This window comes from Sus scrofa, chromosome 8 (genome assembly GCF_000003025.6).
Source record: "Sus scrofa isolate TJ Tabasco breed Duroc chromosome 8, Sscrofa11.1, whole genome shotgun sequence".
Classification (NCBI taxonomy): domain Eukaryota; kingdom Metazoa; phylum Chordata; class Mammalia; order Artiodactyla; family Suidae; genus Sus; species Sus scrofa.
In genome coordinates this window covers 72,738,833-72,759,263 of record NC_010450.4, presented here as the reverse complement: position 1 = coordinate 72,759,263, position 20,431 = coordinate 72,738,833, and the positions used below count along the sequence as shown (strand labels likewise).

Genomic DNA, 20,431 nt, shown 5'->3' with positions numbered 1-20,431 from the left:
GGGAGACTCTCAGGAGTCTTCAATGAAGTGGCTCCACTTGGCCAAGGTCAAGACTCTGGAGAAGGTCACAGGTAAGAGCTGTTAGCTGAGGCCCTTATAGAAGCTGGAGGATAGCTGCTTCAGCCTGGGAAGGGGATCTGGGCTGGGCTACGATGTCTGCCACGCTGCCGTCCATCATTCAGTGATGCTTTTTAACACATGACGATGGTAGGAACTTCATTTTGTGCATTCTTTGTATTCCTGGTACTTATCAGAGTGCCTAGCCTATGACCATTTTTTAATCCATTGTTTCATTCATTTAAATTACTTCAAGCCTATTGAATTTACAAAGCAATTTCTTAAAAGCGCCATCTAAATGCAGATTTTATTTTGTACTCTTGCTAAGTAACATGTGGAGTTTCCCTTGGTGCCCTCGTCACCACCCTGGCTGCATACATTTTACAGTCTTCTCTGCGTATCAGGAGGAGAGGAAGGAAGTGTGGTCTTGCGGTCGGAAGAGTAGCTTGAGAACCCAGAGATCTAGCCTCACCTCCTCGTGGATGACTGAGAGAAGTCACCAAACCTCTCCAAGTCTCTGAACAGGGGAAAGGAGAAGCTTAACATGGTCAGTTTTACTTCCGCTTAGCTACATCTTTCATACTTCCCTTTTTAGACTAAACCTTTTGTTGTGACACACTGCGAATGAGACCTCTCTAAGGCGTCAGAGATGGGAGTCTGCAAGTGCTGGGTTTAGAGAACCCATTCCTGGGATCTCAGCATCCCCAGACGCCACTCTGCTATGGAAAGAAAAGAGCCAAGAGGAGCTCATCTTCGCTTGTCCGCAGAATGCACGCTGGCTAAGGGACCGCAGTCTGTGCACACATATGCAGAGCAGTGGGCAGGGAGGGACCTTCTGGGGTAAGGAAGAGTGTGATTTTTGGGTTTTTGTTTTGTTTTGTTTTGTTTTTTGTCTTTTTGCCTTTTCTAGGGTCACTTCCCACGGCATATGGAGGTTCCCAGGCTAGGGGTCTAATCAGAGCTGCAGCCGCTGGCCCACGCCACAGCCACAGCAATGTGGGATCCTAGCCGCATCTGCAACCCACACCACAGCTCACGGCAATGCCGGATCCCTAACCCACTGAGCAAGACCAGGGATTGAACCTGCAACCTCATGGTTCCTAGTCGGATTCGTTAACCACTGCACCATGACAGGAACTCCAAGGAGGAGTGTGTTTATTCATTAAAGTTCAAAGTCTGAACCCCTCTACATCCTCATGCTCTCTCCATACCCACTTGAGTCTTTCTGTGCAGAAAGGAGCACACTGCAGTGCCTTGAAGTCTGGGGTTTCATGTCCCCTCTGACCAGTGGCAGAATCTGATGAGGTTACTACCAAAGGGACATTGTTCTCTCAGTAGAGAGGCAGAGAGGCCACGGTGCTTCTTTTTTTTTTTTTTTTTTTTTTTCCTTTAGGGCAGAACCTTTGGCATATGGAAGTTCCCAGGCTAGGGATTGAATTGGAGCTGCAGCTGGAGGCCCACACCACAGCCATGGCAACGCCAGATCTAAGCTGCATCTGTGATCTACACCACAGCTCACGGCAACGCCAGATCCTTAACCCACTGAGCAAGGCCAGGGATTGAACCCAAGTCCCCTTGGATACTGTTAGTTTTCTTTCTGCTGAGCCACAACAGGAAACTCATGGTTCCTAGTCAGATGTGTTTCCACTGCGTCACGACGGGAACTCTAAGACCCCTTTAGCTTTCAACCAAACCCCTCACGGAAGTGGAGAGCTGTCTGCTAGCCACTTCCTCCGTCTACTGTCACCTAACAATGCGTGCCCACAGGGGGGGCTGGGTCATGGTCAAGAAAGCCCTCACCTTCCAAAGGGATGGAGGTAGATTGCCAAAAATCATGGTATTGAAACTGTGTAACCGGGAGCATTCGATCACAGAAATTTGAAGAATAAGGACTAAAGTACAAAAACCTTGTTGCAGAGGACATATAAACCCAAACACTCGGAGGAAATTAATAGCCTAATTAAAATGTTTGCTCATACAAATCACATCTAGATTGCATTATGAATTAACAAAGGCCCTTATACCACAAATTATACTTGGTATTCGCTTCATAAATAATTATCTGGCTCCATCAGAGCTGAGAAATTTTGGACTTGGGGGAAGAAAAGAGGGACTTTGTAAACCAATTTAGGGGGAGAATTTCTGCCGTTGCACTGTGAGTGTGGATAACTGTGACGTCAGAGGGAAGTTGAGGTTGGGAGGCAGAATTACGAAGCAGAGGATACCTTCGAAATAAGCCAACAAAGTTCACAGATCTCTAAACATAAATCTCAGAAAAATTTCCTACATTATTGTCTATTCTCTTCTCAAGGGCTAAGTTAGACATCAGAGTCTCTTCTTTAGAAACGGAGGCTCACAGGAGAAAACTGAACAATTCCCATTGTTACCCAGCGGCAGGACCAGATGGAGAGCTCTAGCATCAGTCAGACCATGGTAGGGCCATATGGCAAACAGATTTAGGCAAAGACTGGTTTCTGGAGTTCCAGTCGTAGCTCAGTGGTTAATGAATCCGACTAGGAACGATGAGGTTGTGGGTTCGATCCCTGGCCTTGCTCAGTGGGTTAAGGATCCAGCGTTGCCATGAGCTGTGGTGTAGGTCACAGACGCAGCTCGGATCTGGCATTGCTGTGGCTGTGGCGTAGGCGGGCGACTACAGCTCCCATTCGACCCCTAGCCTGGGGACCTCCATGTGCAGCAGGAGCGGCCCTGGAAAAGGCAAAAAGCCAAAAAAAAAGAAGAAAAAGAAAAACTGGTTTCTGCTGGCTTGCCCCGTCTCAAGCATGGAAATCTTACCCATGGAGAAATTTAGTTCCCTTCCTCATATCTCACCTACTATCTAGTCCTTCTCCTTTCTCAGGCTCTAACCTGCCTCAGAGAGCTTTCTCCTCAGGAAGGGGTATAGAGCTACCTACACACTGCTCGAGGGCGTTCGCAGTCATCGCTGCTGAGTGTAAGGGCTCCGGGGTAGAAAGAACACGAGGGAGAGACGGACGATGGTAGCATTGCAGCAGTGCTCATCCTTATGATTTTGCTTCTCATTCCTGGGCACACAAGAACTCTTTCCAGCCTTCCTTGAAGTTATTTTGGGGCCACATGCAAGCTCGGGCCAATGAACTGGAAGTGGAAGTGATGCGTGTCATTTCTTTCTTTCTTTTTTTGTCTTTTTAGGACTGCACCCGTAGCATATGGATGTTCCCAGGCTAGGGGTTGAATCAGAGCTGTAGCTGCCAGCCTACCCTCCAGCCACAGCCACACCAGATCCTTAACCCACTGAGCAAGGCCAGGGATTGAACCTGCGTTCTCAGGGAGCCTAATCAGATTCGTTTCTGCTGAGCCTCGGTGGGAACTCTGATGTGTGTCATTTCTAGCCTACGGCAGTTGAAAGCACATAAAAATTCTCTTAAATTCTTCCTGCTTTAGACCCTGGAAGTCTCGTATTTCCAGGTGGAGTAGCTGTAAGGTGAAAGCCACCTGAATTCCTAAGTCACCGCTTGGAAGGCGCTGCCCTGAAAAGCTGCTGAACCTCCAGCAGACTCTGCAAGAGTGAGCTGGGTGAGGCTTGAGGGTCTGGTCATCACTGTGACCCCGCAGATCCTCTCCTGCCTGATACAGGGAAGGATACAGAAAGGGATGTGAGCAGAAGCCCAGAGCCAGCCCTGTTCTCCTCACCACTTCCAAGAGCCACAAAGAAACGGCCTCTGTTCTAGCAAAGGAGGTGGTCAAAAATCTTCAGGAAAGGCATCCTCCAAGTCTGTATGCTTCTGCATTGTCTTTAAAAATGACAATGTATTTCTCATGTTATTTCTAAAAAGTTAGGAAGAAAAAGGCTTTGGGCAAGTTTGAGAAGGCTTGATGAGGAAGAGTTTGGAAGACCTCCACACCCCTCAGAAATGCTTCTTCCTTTTTTAGAAGGATTTATTTGGGTTACCGAGTGCCCATTTAAAAACAGTGACTCAGTGAGGCATCGTAAACAAGTGAATTCCTGCATTGGGATGATTTCAGCCACACATGCGGGTTGTTGCTGCCTGAAGACACTTGACCTGGGTCAGCTTCACGTGGCAGGTGGGTGGCGTAGAACACCAACCGGTTCTGTTGTCAAGCCTGACTTTTTTGTTCCCTCCCCGTTGATGAGCAATAGGACCCAAGGCTCTTTCAGCAAAATCGGACGATTTCTGTTGATGAAGTGTGTTTCCTGCAAGAGCACGAAATGCTTTGTAGAAGGAGAATATAAAGTAAAATAAGCAGAAACTAAAAAGTGCTGTTGGCTCCAAAAAATGCCCATGATCAGGAGTTCCTGTTGTGGCACAGTGGTTAACGAACCTGACTAGGAACCATGAAGTTGCAGGTTCGATCCCTGGCCTTGCTCAGTGGGTTAAGGATCTGGCGTTGCCGTGAGCTGTGGTGTAGGTTGCAGACTCAGCTTGGATCCCGAGTCACTCTGGCTCTGGAGTAGGCTGGTGGCTACAGCTCCGATTAGACCCCAGCCTGGGAACCTCCATATGCCCCAGGAGCGGCCCTGGAAAAGGCAAAAAGACAAAAACAAAACAACAACAACAAAAAAAATGCCGATGATCACCCTTTTGAAGAAATCAGAGCAGTCAGTCTCATGCATCCATGAGATATCAGTCCACTGTCCTCTAAGAAAATGAGCTTTTTTGGGGGGCTACACCTATGGCACATGGAAGCTCTCAGGTTAGAGGTCAAATAGGAGCTGCAGCTGCCAGGCACAGCCACAGCCACAGTCATGCCAGGTCCAAGCTGCATCTGTGAACTACAACAGAGCTCACGGCAATGCCGGATCCTTAACCCACTGAGCGAGGCCAGGGATCAAACCTGCAACCTCATGGACATTAGTCGGGTTCGTTACCACTGAGCCACAACAGGAACTCCAATGAGCTTCTTTAGTAATGTTGCTGGTGCCACTAGGAACTGAGTAAGACAATAAAATCTGCTTCATAAATTCTGCTTTAAGACCTCATAGCACCATGGGGCTTAGCTGCTCTCATCAAGTATCCCACATAAAAATACCTCCACAGAAACCTCTACTTGTCACCAAACACGAAGAGAAAGAGGCCCAGGCAGACTAGAGAAACTGGAGCTCTTCTCTCTCGCTCTGCTGCCTGCACTTCCCAAAAGTGAAAACCTCTCCTATGGGTCCCTGATTCTCCTCAGTGATAGACGCTTCGCGCGTGGGTGGGAATGCTCAGTTCATTTGCCCTGTAAGCCTTTTATCTCTCATTGTGGAACCGTGGCTATTGGACCCACTGAAGGGATTTCACACATCAGCACTCAGACAGAATGTGCAGGGGATAAAGGGCCTATGAAATCATATGGGGATTATCAGCAGGTTGGTCTCCAAATGGAAACTAATCGAGATCATTTCATGCACTGAAGTGGGGTCAAAAAAATCACAGCTCTGCCCATTTCTCTTCTTTAAACGGTACCTGCTCTCCTAAAAGAAAGTTAAAAGTTAAAAGAAGGCTTCCAAGAGGCCTGTCTTCAAGAGCTCTCGGTGGGGGCCCTGGTTTTTGCTCCCATGCCACCCCTCCACCTGGCCTCTGCCTTGCCCCTGCATTGATTTCTCCAGAACACCCCTTCTCCCAGCTCCAGGCCCTCCCCTCTCTCAGATGCCTGAGCAGGAGTTTGGGCTCCCCAGCCTACTACCAAATTTCAATATTTCCCCTTCCTATGCTTAGAAGAACTGAGGCGAATACTTTACTTTTTCCACCAAAAAAAACCTTGATTTTATTTTCATTATAAAAGTATACTTTTATCCTGCCCCTTTTCTGAAATTTTGCTCTGATTTAATAAGGAAATGTCCTTGGCTACTCAATATTAAAAAAATGAGTTTATTGTTATTATCTACCTATCTCTCTCTCTCTCTCTCTCTCTCTATATATATATATATATATATATATATATATATTTTTTTTTTTTTTAGGGCCACACCTGTGGCATATGGAAGATTCCAGGCTAGTGGTCAAATTGAAGCTGCAGCCTACACCAGTCACAGCCACACCAGATCTGAGCTGCGTCTGCCACCTACACCACAACTCACGGCAACACCAGATCATTAACCCACTGAGCAAGGCTAGGGATCGAACCTTCATCCTCATGGATACTAGTCAGATTTGTTTCTGCTGAGCCACGACGGGAACTCCAAAGTTTGTTATTATCTTTTAAAGCCCCGTTTTATTTTATTATTATTATTTTTTTAATGGCTGCATCTGCAGAATATGGAAGTTCCCCTGCCAGGAACTGAATCTGAGCCACAGCTGCCATCTATGCCACAGCTACAGCAATGTTGGATCCTTTATCCTATTGCACTGGGCTGGGGATTGAACCCGTGCCTCCGCACCAACCTGAGATTCTTAACCTACTGCTCCACAGGGAGAACTCCTAAAGCCCATTTTAGCATCCATTCATTATTGGAGGTCTCCAGAGCTCCCAAACATCTCAACCAAATGCGTATACATATCATCACACCTTTTTCACATAGTGTGAGGTCTCCTTCATTAAGCCTGAGTAATTATACTGAAGTTAAATTGGTCTGAAAGAACAGAAACTGTGACTCACTCAGTGCTTAAATCCAATTCTTACTTTCATAAAACAAATATTTGTTTTTTGATTCTCCATCTGTTTCTGTGTTACATCTTCTTATCTCCAAAAATAATGTGAAAATTTTAGAAAAGTCTTCATAAGATTTCTATTGAGGAAATTTGATTTCTTGCCTATGTTGTAAATTTTGAATTAATTGAAGCAACAAATCATGATTCCTTCAAGTTTTCTAAGTATTTATGTTTGGAACTAAAATTCTCCAAATAAGATGGATTCATGGTTGAGTTGTTTGTTTGTTTGTTGGTTTTAGTTAATGAATTTTATTACATTTATAGGTGTACAACAATCATCACAACCAAACCCTACAGCATGTCCATCCCAAACCCTTAGTACATTCAATGGTTGGATTTTTAAACTTAAAATATCATAATAACCACTGAATGAATATAGCCACCCTGATGGTTTTCCTATTATAGCTTTAAGTTGTTATGTTTATTTGAGTAGCTTAAAACCTTCATGAGTCTTAGGCAACATGCAATGCACTGTAGGTTGAACATTGATCTATGTAGTGTCATTTTAACCAATACAAAAAGAGGCTGTGTTAAAATGTTTAGGGTCATGCAAAATAATACATATAGTTATGCAAGAACTTAACCTAAAATTTCTTCCCCTCCAAAATCACACTAATTACCTGGAATGTTAATTAGGAGGTATAACAAAAGTACTGGATTTTAATGCCTCTATGTCCCTTTCTTATTGTTTATGAGTATTAAAGAACCATGAAATGGTCTAAAGGGAGATAGCAGGAGAGAAGTTAGAAGAAGCAAATAAGTTGCAAAAAATACAAATTGAATAGTCAGTCCCTTCGTGAATTGGTATTAATGGTATTTTCAGCTATTGATTAACCAAATGAATGGAGTGGGGGGCCCTGTATTAGTTTGCTAGGGCTATCACACAAAATACCATAGACCAAGTGGCTTAAACAACAGAAAATTATTTTCTCACAGCCCTGGAGGCTAGATGTCTAAGATCCATGTTGGCAGGGCTGGTTTCTTTGGAGGCCCCTTTCCTTGGCTTGTACATGGCTGCCTCCTCCCTCTGTCTTCACACTGTTTCAGCTCTGTACATGTCTGTGTCCTCATTTCCCCCTTCTGAAAAGCACGCTAATAATACTTGATTAAAGCCCACTCTAATGACCTCATTTGAACAGTCACCCACTTAAAGACCTCTCTTTGAATACAGTCACATGTGAGGTACTGCAGCTTAGAACTTCAACATGTAAGTTTTAGGGGATCCTGAAATTCAGCCCATAACAGAGTTCTGACTAAGCCACCTGCTGAAAACCACCAAAAATTCCATTTATATTATAATATGCTTAGTATCTTTTTAAATGCATCAAAGAGCTGAGAGGGGGGGAAAAAAAGATATACCCACAGGCCAAACCCAAGTTAAAATGGGAAACTAAGTAAATAAAGCAGTGAAACTGGTTATATTTTGAGAGCATTTGTCAAAACCTGGTGACCTTTTAAGCACATTAAATGTTTTTGTTTTTCTTTAGTTTGCAGAGAGCAGAGAACAGGAGATGAAACACAAGGTGAGGAATCTAATTAAAGCTCCCCTAAACCAGAGGGATCCACATTTAGGGTTAAGGGTGAGCTAGAAATAAGCCCATCCCCTACTCATACAACCAACCCTGGGATCACAAGAAAACTGTTACTCTTCAACCATGGCATTGGGTAGAGGGAAAAATAGTCCTCTCAGTAATTCACAGACCAGCCTTGAGCAGATTTGTAGCCTGAATTTATACTGCTTTTGTTGCCCCCAAAGCCTTAAATCCCGGAATTTAAAGTAGTCTTGGAGTTCCCATTGTGGCTGAGTGGTAATGAACCCAACTAGTATCCATGAAGACATGGGTTCGATCCCTGGCCTCACTCAGTGAGTTAAGGATCCAGTGTTGCTGTGAGCTGCTGTGTGGGTCGCAGACATGGCTCGGATCTGCTGTTGCTGTGGCTGTGGTCTAGACTGGCAGCTACAGCTTTTTTTTTGACCCCTAGCCTGGGAACTTCCATAAGTCACAGACTTGGAGGTTAGGTGTGAGCCTAACAAGACAAAAAAATTTAAAAAAAAAAAATAGGAGTTCCCATCGTGGCTCAGTGGTTAACGAATTCGATAGGGAACCATGGGGTTGCAGGTTCGATCCCTGGCCTTGCTCAGTGGGTTGGGGATCTGGAGTTGCCATGGGCTGTAGTGTGGTTCACAGACACGGCTCAGATCCCACGTTGCTGTGGCTCTGGTGCGGGCCGCCGTCTACGGCTCTGATTGGACCCCTAGCCTGGGAACCTCCGATATGCTGCGGGAAGCGGCCCTAGAAAAGGCAAAAAAAGACATAAATAAATAAATAAATAAAGTAGTCTTAGGTTGGTCTTGCCCCCAGGTATCTTTCAGAAGTGTTCTGGTTATTGACTGCTGGACAAAAAAATCAATGCTCCCCCAAACTTAGCATCATAAAACAACAGGAATTTTATTATCCCCCTTGATTCTGTGGGTCAAGAATTTGGAAAGTGCGTCATAGGGACAACGTATCTCTGTCCCAAGGTACTAGGTGCCTATCTGAGAAGACTTGAGGACTGGGAGATGACTCAGGGGCTATAAGCTGTAATTACCTACAAGCTGGCTTACTCGCAGGGTGGTCAACACAGGCTGTTGGCTAGGACTGCAGCTTAGGCTATTGTGAGAAGACCCGCCATGACCTTTCCAGGTGGCTGCAAGGGCTTCCTCACAGCATGGTGGTGGTTCCAAGGGCAAAACATCTGAAGAGAAGTAGAGTTAAACTGCATGGCCTTTTATCTCCCAGCCTTGGAAACCTCTTCCATTCTAGTTACCAGCCCTCTCGGATTTGGGGAGCAGGAACACAGACCCCAGTTCTCCATGGGAGGAGCGTCAAATCTACCTGTAAGAAGAGCATAGGGGGTGGGAGATGTGGTTGCCATATTGGAAACTACAATCCGCCATCCAGAAACATAGGCAAATTCTTTCTGGAAGAGGCTTTTTTCAACTCAGGTTTCAAAAATTTCACCCAGATATGGAGTTCTCATTGTGGCTCAGTGGTTAGTGAATCCGACTAGGAACCATGAGGTTGCAGGTTTGATTCCTGGCCTCACTCAGCGGGTAAGGATCTGGCTTTGCCGTGAGCTGTGGTGTAGTTCACAGACTCGCTCAGATTCACCTTGCTGTGGCTGTGGTGTAGGCTGGCGGCTACAGTTCTGAATGGACCCCTAGCCTGGAACCTCCATATGCTACAGGTGCGACCCTGAAAAGACAAAAAAAAAAAATTCCCCCCAGATAGAGTTTCAAAGTATAATAGCAGAAGAATCACAAAATACATAAAACTCATAAAGTAAGAAGGTATTTTATAAAAGAGCCAGCAAAAACAACCAACAGAAGCATCAGACTCAAAAACCTTCAGATACTGGAATTATTAGTCACAGAAAATAACTATGCTTAACATGTTCAAAGGAATAGACATTTAAAAAGACGAATATGGAAGAAAAGACTCTAAAATTGACCAAGCAGATTTGAAAAAGAACCAGCAAGTATTCCAAATAATAAAAATAATAAGAATTAAAATTTAAAACTCAATGGATAAGCTAAACATAATCTGTTTAGCCACATTAAAGGAAAAAAATATGAACTGGACTATAGAACCAAGGAAATTATGTAGATTGCAGCACAGAGAGTTAAAGTGACAGAAAGTATGAACCAGAGATTAAATAACATGGAGGATCCCTGGCCTTGCTCAATGGGTTAAGTATCTGCTGTTGTCGTGAGCATGTGGTGCAGGTCGCAGTCGAGGCTCGGATCTGGCATTGCTGTAGCTGTGGTATAGGCCAGCAACTACAGCTCTGATTCAACTCCTAGGCTGGGGACTTGCACATGCCATGCATGCAGCCCTAAAAAGAAAAAAAAGTTATGCTCTGAATCTTATTTCCATGCCATCCAAATCCCTCAGCATGACTTCCAAAGTGTTCTACAATCTGTCAAAAGAATTTGGTCATAAAGTTTCCTGTTTTTCACAGAATATTCTTGGATTTATGTGCCAGGGTGGTGACTTCACATACCATAGTGGCACTGGCAGCAAGTCCACCTCTGAGGAGAAACTTGATGAGAGTTTCATCCTGAGTCATATTAGTCCTGGCATATTATCCATGCAAATGCTGGACCCAACACCAATGGTTGCCAGGTTTTCATCTGCACTGCCAGGACGGAGCAGTTGAATGGCAAGCATGCCATCTTTGGCTAGATGAGCAAGAACATGAATATTGTGGAGGCCATGGGGTGCAGGGAGAGGAAGCCCAGCAATAAAATTGCCAGTGCTGACTGTGGACAAATCTAAGGCATTTGACTTATAGGAACAAACATTCTTCCACTTGTACAATTGTATATTTACAGGATTCTTCTGAGGATTAAAATAAAGACTCCATGTGAAAAAGAACTTAATATAGCAGCCAGCACAGAATTCAGTGAATATTAATTGCTGATGTTGTGACTATTATTCATTGGAGCCATATTCTAAAACCACATGCTATTAGCAATATTCTAGAAATATATATACATATTTTTTTGGTCTTTTTGCCTTTTCTAGGGCCACTCCTGCAGCACATGGAGATTTCCAGGCTAGGGGTCTAATTGGAGCTGTAGCCCCTGGCCTATGTCAGAGCCACAGCAATGCGGGATCCGAGCCATGTCTGCAACCTACACCACAGCTCATGGCAACGCCGGATCCTTAACCCACTGAGCAAGGGCAGGGATCGAACCCGAAACCTCATGGTTCCTGGTCGGATTCGTTAACCACTGAGCCACAACAGGAACTCTGAGAACTCTTAATCCTTTTGTAGGAATGGGGAAACCTGAAATTTGAAGATAAGTTTGATAACTGTTGAAATAATCTTGGCCTATAGTGGAAAAAAAAAGGATATTTGATTACAGCAGTGAGAATGGAAAGAAAGAACTCTAAGAAATGAGCTTAAGAAAAAAAATTAGAGAATTCAGAAAGTAATTAATTACAGCTGTGGAGCAGAGAAAATGGAGGCAGTAATACATAACTACAATCTTTTAAACTCTTGAGCTCAAGAAACAGATTCCATTGGGAAAAACACAGACACCAGGGGAAAAAAAGATCTAATTGAAGGAAATGATAATAGATTTGAAGAGGAGATAATTGGGAATCCATGTAAAATATTTAGTCTGATTAGAGAGATAAAGGATTGGTTTAGTTAAATGAATAGAAGAACAAGTAAATATTTGAAAAAGTATTTGAATATAAGCAATAAAGTAGTAAAAATTGATAAGCTTTCTTCTTTTAAAAAATTTTGTTGGAGTTCCAATTGTGGCTCAGCGGGTTAAGAACTCAACTAGTACCCACAAGGAGGTGGCTTCAATTCCTGGCCTCGACCAGTGGGTTTGGATCCAGTGTTGCCAAGAGCTGTGGTATAGGTGAAGATGTGGCTCGGATCCGGCATTGCCATGGCGTGGTGGCCCTATTGTCCCCTAGCCTGGGAACTTCCATCTGCCAAGGGTACGGTCCTAAAAAGAAAGGAAATTGTCATGGGGCAAAACCAAGATTTGACACATTGGGAATATCCAGTTAGATTATGGAAAGAAGTAGAAGAGCCAACAAAGGAAAACTGTTCTCAGAGGCAAGAGGACCTTAGGGTAGAGCCCTGAGATCCCCGATGTACGCTGAGAGGCAAGATGAGACATGAGAGCAGACTACTTGCAGGAACGTTGGCTAGACTACTTGCAGGAATGTGATAATGCATAGCAACCTGAGAAACTGTGGAGAAAGCTGATACAAGAAGACCTTCTTAGTAAAAAATTAAAAAAAGAATGAGGTGAGGTCATTTGCGGAGAGTGATGGAAGGATGGGGCTGAGTGCTTCCCTGGGACCCTGGAAGAAAAGATATGGACCACTCGAACTGGGGGATTTGAGGAGAGTTTATAGCATTGTGGGCAAGGATTTGGAAGACCAAGGGAGGGTGCGTTATCCCAGCACTAGTGGTGGGAGAACTATTTCCACCCTTGGACCTGGAGAAGCAGGAGGAGGGACCACACTGTGGAATCTGGAGAAAGCTGTCTGGAGGGGACCATCTGGCAGGAGCTGTGGCCCTTTTTTTTTTGGTCATTTTGCCTTTTCTAGGGCCGCTCCTGCAGCACATGGAGATTTCCAGGCTAGGGGTCTAATTGGAGCTGTAGCTGTCAGCCTACGCCAGAGCCACAGCAACGCGGGATCCAAGCCGCGTCTGCTGACCTACACCACAGCTCACGGCAATGCCGGATCCTTAACCCACTGACCAAGGCCAGGGATCGAACCCGCAACTTCATGGTTCCTAGTCGGATTCGTTAACCACTGCGCCACGATGGGAATTCCAAGCTGTGGCTTTTAGATGAAGGGACAGAGCCAATCTGCGGGGACTGGTAAGGCAGGTGCTGAGGGACTATGTAATCTGACTTAACTCTCCTCTTGTCTTCTAGATTTCAAAAAAGGCCACTAGCTGAACAAACTGGAAGCTAGAGGGCCGAAGCCAGATGGCTGCAAGCTCATGGAACAGCTTCCTATGGCACAGAGCAGGGTAGATACAATGGGGGATAGATCCAGCATGAGTGCTTAAAAAGAGTGGGAAAGGTTTGGCAATGCCACTGTCAGAAAAGGGGCGAGGAGCCAAGAGATGAAAAGGAAATGCCGAGCTTCTCTAGATCTGCTTGAAGCTAGTCAGTACTTTAAAATAAAGGGACTTATTTTTATCTTATTACAAGGATCCTATGTAGTCATTGTAGAAAATTTCAGAATATTAAAATCAAAAAAGAAAATGAAAATTACCCCCAATCCCACTCTCCAATGGTAATCACTTCTAATTTTTCTTTAAATATACTTCTATTCTTTTTTATATGCACACACACACACACACACACACACACACAAATCTTTTAAAAAACAAAATGAGATTACATTACACACGCCTGAAATTATCTAGGATTCTTTGGAAATAAGCAACGGAAACTAAATTGGATTAATTTAAGAATTAATAATTTTTGTTTTGGTTTGGTTTTTTGTTTTCTATGGCCGTGCCCATGGCATATGGACATTTCTGGGCCCATGGATTGAATCTGAACTGCAGCTGCGGCAATGCCAGATCCTTTAACACACTGTGCCAGGCCAGGGACAGACCCCTCACCTCCGCAGCGACCCGAGCCACTACAGCCATCTTCTTAACCCAATGCACCACAGTGGGAACTCCAATAATTATTTATTGACCGCCTACAATGTATAAGAATTTCATAGCACTTAAAACAGATTTAAGATTGTGACTTCATGGAATCTACATTCTAGTGTAAAGAGACAAGCAATAAGCAAATTATATATAATATTTTAGGGGGTCATAAATGCTGTAAAAAAATAAAGCTGGGTGAAGGGGTAGAGGCTAATGCAGTCATCTAGATGAGAAATAGTGGCTTGGATTAAGAAGGTACATATATAGAGAGAGTTGGATTCTGGATATATTTCAAGGCAGAGCTGACAAATTTGCCTGTAAGGGCACACAGGGATTCTGATTGTCTCTTTAGATCCACCCTCCACTCCTTCTAGGGACTTGTGAATTAAGAATGTTGGAAGTTCCCTTTTGGCTCAGCGGTAACGAGCCCGACTAACATCCATGAGGATGAGGGTTCAATCCCTGGCCTCGATCAGTGGGTTAAGGATCTGGCATTGCCATGAGCTGTGGTGTAGGTCGCAGACTCGGCTTGGATCCCGAGTTGCTGTGGCTGTGGTGTAGGCCGGCAGCCGTAGTTCTGAAGCCTTCACATTACAACTGCCCCAACCATGAGTCCTGAGGGAGCCTCAGAACGGAAACAGGTTGCCTGCCATCTAGCAGTCAACTGCTGCAGCCACCCTGACGGTGCACACTGAAGAGACTCAGGATGAGAAAGCATGGGATACTGGTCCCAGGTAGCTGAGGTGCACATCAAAGGAATGATCTCAGTGAGCCCAGACACCTGGACCTTCTCATACATAGAAAAGAGCTGGAGTTCCCGTCATAGCTAAGTGGTTAAGGAATCCGACTAAGAACCATGAGGTTGTGGGTTCCATCCCTGGCCTCGCTCAGTGGGTTGTGGATCCAATGTTGCTGTGAGCTATGGTGTGGGTCGAAGACATGGCTCGGATCTTGCATTGCTGTGGCTCTGGCATAGAACAGCAGCTACAACTCCGATTAGACCCCTAGCCTGGGAACCTCCATATGCCGCGGGAAGCAGCCCTAGAAAAATACAAAAAAAAAAAAAAAAAAAAAAAAAGTGCTATATTCTTCACTTGAGGTATTTGGTTTTCTCTCATTAACAGTAATCTTTTGACATATCTACTACCTGGTTTTTGTTGCAAAAACTCCCATATATCCTGTCCCCCCCAACCCCAACCCCCACCTTCACCCCCACCGCCACCCCCTTGCCTTTTTGAAACAGTTTCTCTGTGTTATCTGAGATGCTGTGTCCTGGGCTGAAGTTCTCAGATTTGTCCACTGAATAAAACATACTTCTCAACTTTTAGGTTGTGCCTATTTTTTTCAGTTGACAGCCTGACCTCCACAGACCACATGCCAGGATTCTTCTATTCTCCTTTGCTTGGGTCCAGTGAAATGAATGCACACAGGGGGAGCAAGACAGCAATATTTATTCTGGGCACCTGCCCCACAGGCTACAGCTTGACAATGGCTGCCCTCCTCTGTTGTCAGGCAGTGGTCTATTGTAGCTACTCTACAGCTCTTGGTGGTTCTGGTCAACCCTTCTCACCCCTGCCTCCTTCCAGCCTTGGGGTAGTAGTGGCTTCCCACTGTGATGACTTTTGGATATACGTCACCATTTTTTACTAGTTTCCCTTAACCTGACCTCACATTTATAAATAATCCCTTGCATTTGCCTCAGATACCCGCTTCAGTGTGCCATCTGTATCCTGCTGGGACCCTGAGTAACACAGGATATGAGAAAAAAAAAAAGTCAAAGATGACTCCAAATTTCTGGTCTGAGCACCTGGAAGAATAGGGCTGCTATTTAGAGAATTGTATTGCGGGGCGGGGGGAAGGCACTTGAGAGTGTTCAATGAATTCATCAGAAGGATTTGGGATAGTTCACAGACTAGAATAAGAGGGATTTCAAGCACCTGGCCTGCTGAGAGCTCAGGGTGGAATTTGGTGGTGACTGGTTAGAGCTTCTAAAGGGAAAATGGGCTCAAAGCCCTCCGTTGAAGGGAAGGGGCCAGAGATCACCAGGTGTTACTGCTGGAAGGTGGAAATAACCAAACTTTTGCTAGCTGCTGCCTGGGCTATAGCATTTAGTGTGCTTGAGGCCTCGGGGAACCAGCTACTGCTGAACGGCCTTCAATGCACAAGACAACTCTTTAACAAAGAATTGCTCAACGCCAAACCTCAACAGCACTGAGGCTGAGAAACCCTTCCCCGTGCGAAGTCTGCCTCATGCTTCAGTCTCTATCTTAGAAGACAAATCAGATTATACTAGATCCAGGGCCTCAGACTTTATGGGAAACCACTTTTTAAAGTGACAGCGGCCCATGCATGGATACTGTCCCAACAGGCTCTGCAGGCACAGGCACGAGATTTGGAATTTTTTGTTTGCAAGCCTAGAGTTTAACTTGACGACACTACCGCAAAGCGCAACTGTGGAAGGAACACAACTCCACTCAGTGCAGCCCAGGCTGACTCGGGGTTTAAACAGAGCATTCTGTATGTGCTCAAGTTTGCAACCAAAATTAATAAGGTTGTAAATCACGTAACAACTTTAAAACTCAGGCAGGAATCTTTCCAGGACATGGAGAGCTATGGCATTGTCTAATGACAGGTTCTGAAGCAGCCGGCAAACAGGGCTGCATTCATTGGGCACAATGTGCTTTCTGTGTCCCGAAGATTCTCCTGGGACAACCTGACTTACCTGGCATAGGTGGACAGACGCGCTGGAGAAGGTAGCCCACGCTCCAGACGTGCTTTTGTCCTCCGCACAAGGGGCAGGATCAGAACCCCGGTCTGGCCCAGGGTCAGGGAGGCGCGGAGAGCCAGCCAGTCCAGAGGCAATTAAGAAGGTGAACATTGCAGAGGAGCCCCAGAGCCCCAGGGCTTGGATGGCTCAGTTGTTTCCTAACAGTCTGGCAGAGAGAAACATTTTTTTATAAAGTGAGAAGGATTTTTTTTTCTTTTTTCCATTTGGAGCTAGAAAGTTTTCGGTCTAAAATAAACATGATTCATGTCCCAAGAAAGCTCCGTTCTAGAGAACTCTGTATCCTTGGCTGACTTAACACCTCCCCAACCGCTTAGAATTTGATTTCTGAGGGGGTAGCTTTTTATTTTCAAGGTCCAGGGAGACCAACGCCTTCAGGAGGAACCAGTCCTTCAGGGTAGAAATTATACAGCTCCCAGGAGTCTGAGTTCCATTTTCAGAAAAGTGAAAATTCTCTGGTTTTCCATACCTCATTTTGCTCCTTCTGGAAGTCTCATAAATGTATTGAACAGTATTTCCCTGGAGCTACAAAGTCAGACTATTTTTCCCCCTCAACTTGGGAATATTTTAATTGTAAATATGAATTCTACAGAGATGGTGTAGATGTCTATAAATTTTTTATTTTTGGAGTTCCCATTATGGCTCAGTGGTTAGCGAATCCAACTAGGAACCATGAGGTTGTGGGTTCGATCCTTGGCCTTGTTCAGAGGGTTAAGGATCCAGTGTTGCCGTGAGCAGTGGTGTAGGTCAAAGACATGGCTCGGATTCCGCCTTGCTGTGGCTGTGGTGTAGGCCGGGGACTACAGCTCCGATTCCACCCCTAGCCTGGGAACCTCCATATGCCATGGGTGCGGTGTGAGAAAAGATAAAAAGACAAACAAATTTTTTTTCTTTCATACAGTGATGATAATTGATATTCCTAGGAAATGTACACACACAAAAATATATTAAAATCTTACCATAATTATTAAAAGACATTAATATTTTTTTAAAACCTTATTGATTCACGATAGTGTACACTTAGTTCATCTCAAAACATGGTTTTCATGAGGCAGGAGGTAGATGGGCTCCAGGAAAGACATTCGCCACTCTTATTTATACATCTTGAGGCAGGAGGTTGGTGGGCTCTGGGGCAAACATTTGCTACCAGCCACCTACCTACACTTCAAGGTAGAAATAGCAACAGGCACAAGGCAAGTAACTGGGACTTGCCTTCTGCGAACTTGTTAAACAATAGTAATGACAGGCTCAAAATAGAGGCTGAGCCCCGCTTGGACAAAAGACCAAGAGGTCACGTACTCCCCATCCTCAGGATTGGGGAGACCCCAACTACACAGGTGCAGAGAGACCCCTCTGGGTCAGAAAGGGAGGGGGTGCCAGACCATAATAAGTCGAGATAACCTTCCCGCCATGCTTTGCTTTGGAATCCATCTTGGCCAAAAGATGCTGCACACAGATCAGGGGAGGGCCCTGGGTCTGGTCGAGTGTAAAAGATGAAACAAGGTAACTTGATAAAGGAAGACAAATTCCCAGAACTCTCCTATGTAAGAGAATTAAATCACTTCTCTGGTGTGCTTCTCATTGAGGGGCACGCCCACACCCTCAGTCCTTTCGGTTTGTATTCGTGCTTTGCTTCTGCCTTTAGTAAGTAAACTGCTTCTCTGTGTGCTCTCCTACATGTTGTACTGTGTTTCCAACAATAAACTTTGCACCTGTTTTTACAGTCTTCACCTCCTTGAGGCATTCTTGCTTTCAACAGGTGGCAAGAATCAGGGCAATCCGGCTTTCAGCCTCTAGCTAGTCTCGTGGCTAGGATTCTTGGTTTTCACTCAGGCTGCCCAGGTTCAATTCCTGAGCAGAGAATTAAGATCTTGCTTCAAGGAGACAGGATTAAGATGGCGGAATAGAAGGACTAGAGCTCACCTGCTCTCATAAAAACAACAAAATTACAACCAAATGCTGAACAACCTTCAACCAAATGGACTGGAAACTTTCAACAAGATATCCTACTCCAGAAGACAAAGAGGAGGCCACATCAAGAGGTAGGAGGGGTGATTACACTATGTAAGCAACCTCATACCCACTGGGTGGGCAGCCCACAGACTGGAAAGTAACTGTATCACAGAGACTCACGTACAGGAGTGAGAGTTCTGAGCTCCACGTTAGGTAGCTACACCTGGGGATCTAGCATTGGGAGAAAAAGCCCCCAGAGCATCTGGCATTGAAGGCCAGTGGGGCTTGTGTGCAGGAGCTCCACAGGACTGGGGGAAACGGAGACCCCATTCTTTGAAAGATGCACACAGGCTTTCATGTGCACTGGGTCCCAGGGCAAAGCAGAGGCTCCATAGGAATTTGGGCTGGACCTGACTTCAGTTCTTGGAGGATCTCCTGGGAAAACGGGGTGACTGAGGCTCATTGTGGGGGAAGGACATTGGAGTCAAAGCTCTCGGGAATATTCATCAGAGTATGTTCCTCTATAAGTGGCCGTTTTGGGAAAATCTGGCCCCACCCATCAGAACTAAGAAACCCAGAAAACAATAATCCCGGTGGGACCACAGCCCCACCCATCAGTATACAGTCTGCCTAAAGAGCACCCCCCCTCCCCCGGGCACACAGCTGCCTCTAATCTCACCCAGAGACAAAGCCCCACCTACCAGTGGGCGGGCACTGGTCCCTCCCATCAGGAAGGCTACAGCAACCCCTGTAGCAACTTCAGCCACAAGGGGGGCAGACATTAGAAGAGAGGCTATAACTCTATTGCCTGCAAAAAGGAGACCACACCAAAAACCCATAAAAATGAAAAGGCAGAGAACTCTAAATCAGATAAGGGAGCAAGAAAAAACCCCAGAAAAACAGCTACGTGATCTGGAGATTATCAGCCTCCAGGAAAAAGACTTTAGACTGATGATGCAAGACACTGGAAATAACCTGGAGGCAAAGATGGATAATTTAAAGCAAACATTGAGCAAAGAAATACAAGATATAAAACTTAAGCAGGCAGAGATGCAAAATACAATAACCGAAATAAAAAATTCATTAGAAGCAACCAACAGCAGAATATAGGAGGCAGAAGAATGAATAGGTGAGGTGGAGGACAGACTAGTGGAAGATATTGCTTCAAGCCATCACTCACTGCTGTCTCTCTGAAATCATTCAGACTACATGAGGATGCAGGTGCTATCCTGCAGGCTCTGGACCTCACTTAGAAATTCAGATTCAGTAGGTTGGGAGTGGACCCAAAAATCTCTTTTCTGGTTCCCCCCGCCTCCTCAATGTAATGCATGAATAGCACCCTTACAATGAGGATTTGTTTGTTCATTTTCCCAGCTTGGGGCATAAATGACACATAAAATTGTAATATAAAAGTGCAAGATATGATATACATTGTGAAAGGATTTCTACACTCAAGCAACACATCCATCACCTTACATATTCACCTTTTTCTGGTGGGGGAATGGGTAAGAACATTTAAGTCTCTTGGCAAATTTTAATTATACAATACAGTGTTTCAACTATGCTGGGCATGTTATAATTAGATCTTCACTCCATATTCATCTCATAACTGAACGTTTGGACTCTTTTACAAACTTCTCCTGTTTCCCCCACACTGAAGCCCCTGGCAACCACCATTCTACTCTCTGCTTCCATGGATTCGATTTTTATTTCTAGATTCCACAAAAAAATTATGCTATACAGTATTTGTCTTTCTCTACCTGGTTTATATCACAGCATAATTCCCTCTAGGTTCATTCAGGTTGTCACA

At 44.9% G+C, this 20,431-nt stretch overlaps 1 long non-coding RNA gene across 1 annotated transcript in view; it reads right to left on the bottom strand.

Annotated features, from left to right (window-relative positions):
- Positions 1–16,902, bottom strand: part of LOC110262131 — a 30,068-nt gene extending 13,166 nt beyond the window's left edge. Inside the window, exon 1 of the long non-coding RNA XR_002346720.1 lies at positions 16,606–16,902. This is a non-coding gene — a long non-coding RNA (uncharacterized LOC110262131). The remainder of the gene's footprint in view (positions 1–16,605) is intronic.